Source organism: Triturus cristatus, chromosome 6 (genome assembly GCF_964204655.1).
Source record: "Triturus cristatus chromosome 6, aTriCri1.1, whole genome shotgun sequence".
NCBI classification, from domain to species: Eukaryota; Metazoa; Chordata; class Amphibia; order Caudata; family Salamandridae; genus Triturus; species Triturus cristatus.
The window spans coordinates 899,583,651-899,595,974 of NC_140589.1; the positions used below are offsets into that span (position 1 = coordinate 899,583,651).

The 12,324-nt window shown below is 44.4% G+C and overlaps 1 long non-coding RNA gene across 3 annotated transcripts in view; it reads right to left on the bottom strand.

The window, feature by feature from the left end:
- LOC146820760 (uncharacterized) overlaps window positions 1-12,324 on the bottom strand; it is a 110,338-nt gene that overhangs the window by 18,454 nt on the left and 79,560 nt on the right. For all 3 annotated transcript variants that reach the window (XR_014962618.1, XR_014962616.1, XR_014962617.1), the window contains 2 exons: window positions 2,261-2,290; window positions 1,133-1,233 (listed from right to left, as the gene is read on the bottom strand). This is a non-coding gene — a long non-coding RNA (uncharacterized LOC146820760). The remainder of the gene's footprint in view (window positions 1-1,132; window positions 1,234-2,260; window positions 2,291-12,324) is intronic.

Consider the following 12,324-nt stretch of genomic DNA (forward strand, 5'->3'; position numbering starts at 1 on the left):
AGTTAGTGCTGTGAATCGGGCCCACTGTATTTTTTAATATACTGGAGCAACTATGTTGCCAGAATATATAATGCTTTGAATTTGAATCGCATTCTAAATACCTGGTTGAAAATAGTATTAAACTTGACTAAGGTAGCCAAAAAATCACACAATGTGGGTTGCGCTTTTTGTAAACTATTCCTGTTCTTGTTCTTGTTTTTGCTAAATGATTGCTACTACGACCATCTATATTCCGCACTGCATTACTGACCCAGGTCGGGTAGTTTTGTGTGGGCTCCCCCATTGAAACTCAACGCATTTATAGGCACAGCACATGTTATTTCTGGCATTCCTTGAATCTGGAATACTTATGACCCTTAAACGTACTCCTAGTTGAGGCTCTTAAGGATTTTTCACGCTTCTGGATATATTTTTTATGTACATACCAAACCTGTCAAGCCATATGAGCCCTATTGACCAATGGTCACGAACACAAAGATATTGAATCTTGAGGATAACACTCTCAAAAATCATATTGAAATAAAAGCCAGTAATTGCCATTAACCTACCTTTATGTTTGAATGGCTCAATTTACGCCTGCCAGCTTTCCACAAAAAGAAACCTAACAGGTATAAATGGTTTTGCTACTGCGTAACTGTGCATCATGACTGCATATAGTTATGCATTAGTAAGCCCCAATACAGTTAAGCAGTAGTAAATCCCATGCAAGGAGGTGGGAGGCTCAAGGCATAGTTTGCCTTTAAAGTTTGCTAACGGCCACAAACATGTGAGTTTGTTGGCACTGACAAACTACTCTCTGACTGTAGGATGAAGGAGGGGAAAATATATATGGCGTTTATGGACCTGTCGGCAGCGTTCGACTGCGTGGTCCATTAAAAGCTATGGGCGATAATGGTGGAAATGGGGGTTGACTCAACGATATTAAGCTTTATTAGACAATTGTACTCCAATGCGACAGCCTCAGTCCGTTACACAAAAAATGGGGATTGCACATGCTTATTCAAAATTGCTAGAGGAGTAAGGCAGGGATGTGTCCTTGCTCCATTCCTCTTCTCCATTTATACAAATGGAGTAGAAAAAGCTCTACTCAAGGCTACAAGAGACGTCCCCATGTTTGACTCGCAACTCTTACCAATTCTGGCATATGCAGATGATGCGGTGTTGATTGCCAGGACAGGACGCGGTCTACAACATCTGATTTCTTCATATGTATCCTTTATGGACTCAATAGACCTAAGAGTAAATCACACCAAATCATTTGCAGTAATAGTGGGAGCAAGAAAAAGAGATAGAACCCCCTATTTACATGTGGAGAAGGAGAGAATAGAGGTGGTTGCCTCCTTCCCCTATTTGGGGGTACTCTTTGATAAGGACTTATCGTGGTCAAGATTAGTGGAAGGAAGAAAGGGAGTAATGGAAAGAAGCCTCTCTGCTATAAAATCGTTTACTAAAAAATTAGGGGCTAGACCACTCTTGCAGATAAAGAACATTTATCAGGCTAAAGTTAAGGCAGCAGTAACATTAGGCTGGGGTGTGGGGTATTGTAAACACGAGTTCACTCCAAACTATTGAAAACAAGTTTTTTAAATCTTTAGTGGGCCTCCCTGTTTCTACTTCTAACTATATTTTACACATAGAATTGGGCCTCCCTTACATTTCAGGTACAATACAATTAGCCCCCATCCTTTTGTGGCACTTAATATGGAGGAGGGATACAGTGCCGCTGACACAAATCATAATAAAGAATTGCCTAAATATGGACAACTCCAGGATGTCGAGATGGCTGGGTTATGTGGAAACACTTTTGAACCAAATTGGCCTTTACCAATTGTTTAACGATCCATCCTCTTGCAAAAAAGTTTCAAAGCAAAAGATCAAAAGCCTGTTTCAGAAAAGGATGGAGTATGAGAGAATGGAGTACCATAGGAAGAATCAGGCAGTCGTAACCTTTGCTTTAAACCCCCCAGTGACTGAGAGGAGTTTCTCTTATTTGACAGAAGTCAACGATCCACAACATAGGTTTATATTGCTGAGGTTTCGATTGAACATGATCCCGCTTATGTTAGGTTACCCTGAAAAAACTTTTAATCATGCAGATTTATTTTTGCGCCCATGTGACAAATTGTCTAGACAAACTGATCTGCACTTAGTTTTATTCTGTAGCCTTTATAAGAAGGAAAGGAATGATTATTTAAAGCCGCTACTAAAGAAAATGTCAGGTGGCATTATGCTTCTTAAAAGGTCTGTTTGATCCTCTGACCTGTTTTTCGTTAGCATCGTTTGTATGGGCCTGCATGAGAAAAAGAAAAAAGAAGAGGTACATGTTAGCAATCAGTGGGTCTGAAAATTGAAAAAAAAATCGTCTGTTTTTATATTTCTTTTTTAAAACTTTTTAATTACAGATTCAATGAATTATATTATCCCCTAAAAAGGAAAATGGATATTGTAAATAGGCTTTATTTTATCACGTAATTTTATTTTGTACTTTTATGATCATTTTGCATTTGATAAAATAAAGTTTTTTGACTATGACTACTCTCTGACCCTTTAACACCTTGGAAACAATCAGAGATTTAAACCATCAGAGGGAGGAATACATATCCTTTCTAGACAGGAAGGAGAATGGAACACGCCTCCAGACTTTCTGGAATAAAAAGGAAAGGGTTTCCCCATGAGAAAAATTACTTCCAATGAAGAATAAAAGAAACAAAGCACTCTTGAGCAACTGTACATGTTCAACTGTAGATGTGTAATTTGCTATGTGTTAAATAACCATCCTCGGTTCCTTCATCACTCTGAATTTGTTGATAACTGAAATGTTTCGAAATTAAATGGGATGCAATAGAATAAAATTAGTTCATGGTGGAAGGGGTGATTATTTTTAGGATATGTTTATTAAATGTATGAAACATATCTTTTTAAAAAAAATCTTTGTTATTGAACATTTGATCAAGAAATTCAGTATATTGTATTTTGTCCGCACGCAAACTGAATTGCGTTCAATAAACACGTCAATGTGTTGGCATCATTACTACTTACATCACAATCCTAGCTGTCACATCAAACAGAGCAGAGTTGTGCTGAGCAGACGGGAACTGGTGCACGTATCTAACTGTGGTAAAGCTCATAACAGCACAGTATTACATGTGCAACACAAATATATTATTTTTCTGAACGTCAAACATTAAAACTAGCCCATACACACACATTATCCGGGTTAAATTCTACTCAGCAATAGAGAATAGACATGTGTATCCTGTGCCCTGGACAGGGGAAACGCAAATGCACCCAACATATAATGTGATAGGCAAACAGAGAGAGGGGTCGCAGGTAGGTAGTGGGAAGAGGCGCGTCTTGGAGGGGGGACAGCAACATCTTGCAAGACAGACTGGAATTCTTTCAGTAGAGTGACCCAAGTGGCAGAGAGGAGGTATTTGCTCAAGCCCCTGATATCCTCTCTGTGCAATGCTCATCTCTCAGCCTGGGCTCAGGAACCCACACAATGAGCCCAGGCGGAGATCATGGGATGAGTGGATGATTTCCATCTACTAGTGATCGAGTGCTTGGTGAGCAGAAGAGCCAGGTCAATATATTGTGTGGTGACCTAAAACTTTCCCTGCAGGCACACCTCCCATATGAGTAATGAGGTATTCCCCTTGCAGCTCACTAAGGGGGTGGTGACACCCTGCCAGTATTGAGCTGACAAAGGGCATACCCAGAACATGTTCAGGAAATCTGCATCGGGCAAGTGGGGGGGGGGGGGGGGGGGTTTGGTTGGCAGGCCGCATCTGTGCGGTGGAAATATTGGTCGATCTTGTTCAGGGTGAGGTAAGCCCTATGTAGAATATAATATTGTATAAGCCTGAAGTAGGCTTTGCGGGACTTTACGGGTAGTAAGCCAGAATGTTCTGCCATTCAGTGTCTGTAAAAGGGCGGCCTACTTTGCCATCCCAATGGAGTTGCAAGGAAGTAAATGGTGCTGGTATATGTGTGCCTAAAGAGCTGGCAAGCCAGCGTATTAAGTGGCAACATGTTCAAAGGACATGCAAATATTGAACTGTTAGGTGCATTTTGTGTTCCTGCAGTACATCACCCCAGTGCGTTCCCAGTGCCAGAATAAGGGAATTGCATTGCAGACATTTGCCAGGATGAGCCCAGCATCTGCAATGAGTTCCTTTATTGGGAGGAGAGTACCTTTGTGATATATATCTCCTAAGATATGGAGTCATGCCTCATGCCAGGGCCTAGCTCTGCCAATGACTGACCATACACCCATCCCCCAGGGTGTCCCCAATGAGAATGCCGAGGCGTATGGCGTCACCGCCCGGGTATGGAAAAGATATCACAGGTAGCAGCGGCATGAAAATCGTAGAAGAGGGGATCGGGGCAGTGCAGCTCTAGAGAAGGGCTGGAAGAGGTCTAGTATGCATGTTAAGTCCCATGGGGGTGGGGGTCATTCACAATGTCAGACAGTTGGTGGCCTCACAAACACAGAGAGCCACCCACTGTAGCTGAGAGGCAAGATAGCAGTGCTCAAAATTCAGTACTCTGAGTCCACCTTGATCAGACGGTGAATTAAGCTTAGCAAGTGCAATAGTATGATGTGTGCCATACCAGATGAAACCACGTGTCAGTCACTCCAGCGAGCGTAAAAAGGGCTTGGCGACATAAAGGGGGGGACTGGCACAGAAATAGAGTACGCAAGGCAGCATTACTATTTTTGTGAGGGCTATGCAGCCAGCCACTGAGAGCGGTAGTGTCCTCCAAAATGTAATCTGTGCCCGGAGTGAGGTCACCGCTTGGGTAAGGTTATCATCTAGGAGGTCGGCAGAGCTATGGTAGATGCGAATGCCTTAATAACGAAACGTGATGTGTTGCCACTTCAGCAGGGCATCATTGATTTGAAAAGCAGGGTCAGTTGTTGTGGTGGTGAGTGGGAAAGGCAGGACTTAGTCCAGTTTACCCTCAGACCAGAGAGAGTTCTGCAAACTTATTGAGTTTAAGCGCTATCTATTCCAGGACATAATGAATACCCTTGAGGTAGAGGAGCATGTCACCTGAGTAAAGGGAAACTAAGTGTAGACCTTTGCTCAGTGGTATACCCCAATACTGTCCCTGTACCCGAAGGACATGTGCTAGTGGCTCCATCGCTAAAGAAAAGAGTAGTGGGGACAGTGGGCATCCCTGCCGGGTGCCCCAGGGAATTAATATTGAGTCAATAAAGCAGCCCATTTTTACTGTGGCCAATGAGTGGGCATATAGGAGTTTGACAAGACAGATAAAACAGGTTCCAAGGCCATACGGGGCAGCCCATCGAACAGGTGAGCCCTTAACAGCAAATCAAATGCTTTTTCCCAGTGTAGTAGCGGACAACCTGCCTGGCGCCAGACGAAAAGAACATACTCCAGCACATGGAAGATAGTTGAGGGAGGTGTTTCTGGCTGGTACAAATCCATTTTTATCCGGGTGTACCAGGTGTGGAACCAAAAGAGCTAGACGATCCGCTTGGTGAGTATTTTATAATCCGCATTAAGGAGAGCCAACGGTCGAGTAGACTCCAGCGCAGTAGGATCCATACCATGTTTTGGTAGTGATATAAGTAATGCTTCGCAATACAGGGTGGGAGGCAGGCAGCTGACATAGCCTCGTCATATAGTGTCTTCAGGGATGGGGCAAGAAGGAAAGCATACGCTTTATGGAATTTAGGAGGAAGCCCATCCAGTCTTGGGGTCCTGCTAGTGGCGAGTGCACGGATAGTTTCCCTGACTTTAAAAATTGTAATGTTGCTCTTGAAATACTCCCTCCGCTTCGGTGGCACACGGGGGAGGGACAAGCCAGGGAAGAAGGTTTCAACTTCTTCTGCAGACGTCAATGTGTATAAGGAAGTGTATTGTTGTGTGAGTTCCGGATGGATTACTTTCTGCGTGTGCAGGAGGATTCCGGATGCAGCGCATAAGGCCAGTATGGAGCTTCACGGTTGCTCTTGGTGGATAGCCAGGCAAGAAGTGCTTCCTTTTATCTGCGTCTGTGTATGTCTTGGCAGAGTGAGCCATGTAGTCAAGGCAGCGCAGCCTCTCTATCAGCTCAGTGTGATCATGACACGCCTGAGCAAGGTGCCTTCTGCCCTCTGCAGATAACTGTGTCTGTGTCTTGCCCCCTCAACCTGAGAGACGTATCGGTAAAGCTGACGGCCTACGTTTCAAGGGCTATCCAGGCAATGCCCTCTGGTCATCACTTTAAATGCATCTCAATCAATCAGACGAGAAGTGGCTATGTTCACATTCATGTCGAAGTATTCCGTTATGCTGTTGCCTAGTGAAGTATGAAAAGGAGGATTTTCTAACACTACCAGTTACAACTGCCACGTGGGAATGAGGGGAGGACCAATGTTCCCAGGTTGGGCGCAGGTGTTGAGGATTATGATCCGTGGAATCTCTCGAGGTAGTCAAAATGGGTGACATGGGGAATTTGATCAGGGGTGCTGACCAGGCGATATATACAAACATGGAGGTCATATGCGTGTGAATAGAATGAATTCACTCTCGTAAGGGCATTACACAGGTGCCATATATCATATACATTACAGTGACTCAGCCAGCCAGACAGTGCGTGTGCGTTGGAGGTGGCAACAGTGCAGGGAAGACGGGGAAAAGAGCAATCCAAATCTACCTGCTGGACAATGTTAAAGTACCCCCATCCCCCAGCAACCAGGGCAGCCCACTCCATTTTGACAGAACCCCAGACAGGGTGTCCAGAAACACTGTTTACTCAGTTAGGGGTGCATATTGCTTCAAGTAGTATATGGCGGCCCTTAACAAATACATACTGCCTCTCCGGGTCTGTAATCATGGTGTTTGCAACTAAGGAGACCCAGGCTCAGATCCACACCAGAACTCTGTGAGCATATGTGGAATAGTTTGTGGAGTATAGCTGCCCATGCCAGCACATCTGCAACCGCGCAGACTCCACCTGGGTGAGGTGGGATTCCTGCAGGAACAATATGTGTGTTGATCAACAACATAAGTAAGAGTACACTGCATACCTACAGGAAGGTGTGTGCATGCCCTGAACACTCCAGGTTTGAATATTATTGTTAGCCATTGTGGTAGCTATATAAAGGGCGGTTTCCGGCACCAAACAGGGAGGTGACGTGAGGTCTGTCCAGTAGAGCGGAAGAAGGGCGGGTGCGGGCAACAACAAGAAACCAATGAAATTCAATACAAGTGAACTCATAATACCATAGAGAGTGGAGGTATAACAAGTTTCCGCTAAAACTTACAAACGTTAAGCACAAATGGGGGTCAACAGGCAAGGGGTATGCAGCACATGTGGTGTATACAATTGGGTTGCACCCCAGTGTTAAGCAATTGTTTGGCAACTAATGCTCACAACAAAAACCCTATTCAGCCTGGGGCCCGGAAGCTTCACTTGAGACTTCAGGCAGGAAGTCACATGCGGTACCAGCATCCGGCCCGGTGGCCACATTCTGGGGGCGACTGCCTAGGCAGCCCCTAGTGTGGTGTGGACCCAGGTCGGGGGCCCCTTAAGCCCCCAAAAGGAGCAGCATGCAAGCACTCTCATGAAGACAGCTCGGGAGAACGGTTGGTTTGTGCCTGCAATGAACCAGCTGGGAAGGCGGCCAATGACGGAGACTGACGCCGAACAGGATCACTCTCAGATATCACAGGAGCGGACAGGGGCGAGCAGCAGGGAAGCCCACCAGCCAGCTGGATCCGCAAAGAACAAACCACAAGACTCTGATTGCACTCAGACATAATAGCACATTCACTACAATGGCGTCCAGAAGGGAAAGAGCCCGCATACGGCACCCTCTGCTTCTATTTTCCCATCTTCTCTATCTCACCCCTCTCTATCTCTTCCTCTTCCAGTTCACTCTCTCTTTTTAACACTCTCTGCTAATGCCTCTCTCTCTTTCTCTCTTTCCCAACACCTCCTCTCATCCTTCTCTCCTGTTGCTGATCACCCAGTCCCCTCTAGGGAGCATCAATAAACAAGGCGCTGCATCAGGCAAGGTGAGACTAACCCAAGTTATAATGACTCTCTATTTAGGTCAAAGCCTTGCTTATGACTTCTTGGGGAACTTCTGAAAGCTTCCCTGAGAATGCATTCCGCTCATGGCTTACCATTGGTTTAGTAGTTTGTAACTCAAATTTGCTTGTTTTCTAATTGCTGGCTTTACTTGTTTTAGGTTGTTCAGCATGTCTTTCACTCTCCCATGGAGCAGCACCTGTTTACTGTATTCTTCCACAAGAAGTGCCTGCTTTCTGTAAACAGGCCTGTCAATTTTGTTACTCAATGCCACTTTAATCCACTCTACAACACTCTACCATACTCCACTCTTCTCCACTTTACACCTCCTTACTTCACTCTACGCCACTGTATTTCACTCTAGGTCGCTACAAGCCACTCTACTCCACTCCACTTTATGACACTCCTCTCTATGATACTCTACGCCACTTCACTCTACTCAACTCTATGCCACTCCACTCTACGACCTCCACTCTACAACACTCTATGATGCTCCACTTTTCTCCACTTTATGACTCTTTACTCCACTCTACACCACTGTATTTCTCTTTAGCTCGCTACAAGCCACTCTACTCCACTCTATACCACTCCACGTTATGACACACTACTTTATTCCACTCTATGACACTCTGCGCCACTTCACTCTACAGCACTCTACTTCACTCTATACCACTCCACTTCACTCTACAACACTCTATGCCACTCCAACGTACTAAACTCCGCACCACTTTACTCCTCTCAACGTTACTCTGCGCCACGACATTCTACGTCACTCCACTCTACACCACTCTATCACACTCCAGTCTACAACACCCTGTGCCACTCTGACACTCCACTGTATGACACTCAATGGCACTCCACTCTATGCCACTCTAAGACACTCTACTCTATGCCACTCAAACCTTCAACACTCTACTTTATGACAGTCTACTCAACGACACTCAACAACACTCTATGCCACTCTACTGCAATCCACGCCACTTTACTCAACTCTACGCCACTCCACGCTACACTACTCCACTCCACTCTACTCTATAACACTTTACTCCATTCTATACTACACCACTTCACTCTACCCCACTCCACTCTATAGGTCTTGCATTACTGAAAATTAGAGCTATTTGGTGTTGCATTATTATTTGTAACGCCAAAAGCTCAAACTTTTACTAATGTGAGACGTATTGCATTGCAAATGCTTGTTAACCTTGTGGGGATCCTCACCAAAACCCAATCACCCACATCCAACTCACACACTGGAACCTTATGCTTAACATCAAACAGCTGCTTGCTTGGCATAAAACTGTTCAGAAGCAACTCTGTCAGAGATAACATCAGACCACAAAACACACCTTTATTAAGTGCTCTGAGACAATCAGGACATATTGTACACCTGCGTAATCTCTTTCTCATTAAGAGAAAAGGAGAAACCCCTGTAGTGCTATGCGGGGTAAATAAATATGTCCATACTTTCTTCTTTAAAATTTCTTTCACTTCATACGCCATTGACAAAACAGTCTGGATACCTTCCTTTAGAAAGTGATTCATGTGCTCAACTAATCCGTTGGCTGAATGTGAATAAAGAGCAATAGTGAAATGTTTAATTTGCTGTTCCTCCAAAAATGAATGCATCCTTCTGGAAACGAAATGCGTACCATTGTCAGAAATTAACTCGTTTCGGGCACCTTCAAGTAAAAACACACTTTAAAGGACACCAATGACAGATTCCGTGTCTGGACGTGGTGTAATATCAAAGTACACCCGTTTGCTGAAATAGTCCACCAAAACCATTAAATAGCGTTGAAAAGCATGAAAGTAATTCAAAAGGCCTCCCAAAATCTAAAGCTACCTTTCACCAAGGTTCCTCAGGGAAGGGTACTGCAATAAGGGGCGTCTGATGCCTTTTCCTGTGTTTATCTGACACCCAACAAGCAGAACAACCATCAACACATTTCCCCACCTGGTCCTCTAGAGAGGGCCACCAATAAAATTGCTTTAAAGCTCTACAGGTGCTGGACACACCTGAATGACCCTCATGAACCTCACTAATGAGCAAGGTTCTAAGTGATGGCAGAGGTACACACCGGCCTGATCTCACCAAAACTCCCTCAACCACAGCTAACTCACTTGAAAACTGAACATAAGGGTGAAGGGGAGCTTCAACACTTCTCTCCTTGGGCCACCCTTCTTTAATGAAAGTACACATTTTTTCTAAAATGGGTCCATAGTTGCCACCTGTAACGAGTTCTCATGAGTTATGGGTACTGAATTGCCAACAACCTCATCAATGAAGGCAAAAACAAACTCTTGTTCAGATACATCCTCAAGAAGTTCCTCCTGAACAGGTAGCCTTGACAAACAATCAGCTCGTATATTCTGTCCTCCAGGAATATATTTTAGAACAAAATGATGCTCCTGCATCTTTGATAATAACCTCACTAAATATAAAGATGCTCTACCTGTGTGATTTCCATTTAAAAGGTGAAGCAAAGGTTTGTGGTCAGTGAACATAGTAAAACATGCACCCCACAAAAAGGTCTTCAATGGTGCTGTACCGAGATTCAGCCAACGAAAGTGGACATGAGACGAATGCTACTGCGAGCTCGTTGCCTTGAACCACATGACCCAGCACAGCACCCAATCCCATTTGGCTTGCATCCACAGTCACCACACATTCTTTGCCCGTCTGAAATGGTGCAAGGGCAGGAGCGGAAACAATAAGCTTTTTAACAGTATCAAAGGCAGCCTGCACATTGTCATTCCATATGCACTTAACAACTTTCTTAAGGAGCTCCCGCAGGGAATGGGCAGCATAAGCATACCCAGTCACAAATCGAGAATAATACTCACTCAGACCAAGAAAAGATCTGAGTGAGTTCTTATCTCTCGGGACTTGAGCATCTTGAATAGCCTTGACGAACAACAATTTAGACGAAATACCATCAGAACCAATGGAATGAACCAAGTAATGATATTTCTGTGCATTAAATGTATATTTATTAGTCCTTAAAGTGATGCCATATTCTGCAAATTTACTTAAAACTTCACCAAGAATACAATCATGTTCTACCACTGTCTTGCAAAATTCAGAACATCATCCTGGAAAGCGTGAACTCCTTAACCCGTTCCGTGCTCATGACGGAACCACGCCGTCATGAGCCACGGGCGCCGTGTGCTCATGACGGAGTGGCTCCGTTATGCTGCGGCCGTTGGCGGCTGCTCCGCCCACGCGGCGCTAATTCCCCGCCTGTGCGGGCGATTAGCGCAGTGGGCGGAGTCGTGACGGAACCACTCCGTCATGAGCACAGCTCAACCGTGACTCATGACGGAGTGGCTCCGTCATGAGCACAGCGCCACCGCACTGCCCCCAAACCCCCCCAGAGCTGCGGCGGAATTCCTGCCGCAGCCAAGGGGTTAAATGCCGTCCAAGATGGTGTCCATTAATCTTTGAAAGACACTGGCTGCTGATTCCAGCGCAAAAGGTAGGCCTGTAAATTTAAACGCCCCAAAAGGCATGACAAAAGTAGTAAGTAATTGAGAATCATCGTTTAGATGTATTTGATGATACACTGCCTTTAAATCCAGCAAAGAAAAATAAGAGGTATCACTAATATTGACTAAAAGTTCATGCACTTTGTGTAAAGAATGGCTTTCAATTACAATACAATTGTTTAAACTGCACAAATTGGCACAGAGCCTGATACTGCCATCCTTTTTGCGGACTTTTACTCACCCATTCAGATGCCTCAGCCTTTTTAATAATACCCTCAGTCATCATTTGACTCAGGAGAGCCCTAAGCGCATCTTTTACAATCAAAGGCACAGGACGCACCTGGTGAGAAACTGATATTGATCTTTTTTTTTAAACAATGGAATGAACACCCTACAGAATTACTGAAAACTTCAGGACTTTTTTTACCCAACAAGTCAAGCATTTCAGGGGTAACCGACTGAATACAAGTAACAGGTGCATCAGAAAGTCTAATAGGGGGATCTACTCCAGGCACCAAAATTATCCCTTGCTTGGCTAAATCCTGCCAACCCACTATGCACCTTGCTTTCTTGCAACATAGATCTTGGTTAGAACTGTTCTCCCTAAACATGTAACAAAATCATTAAAGAACCCCAACATATCAATGTCCTGGTCCCCATATGCTTTGGGCCGAACATCAGGTTTTGTAAATCCACAAAATGTTTCTAATTAGAATTAAACAAGACATCAGAAATATTGGTGATGGGAGTATCAGAATCACACATCATGTCTAAGGTAAGCTTTTT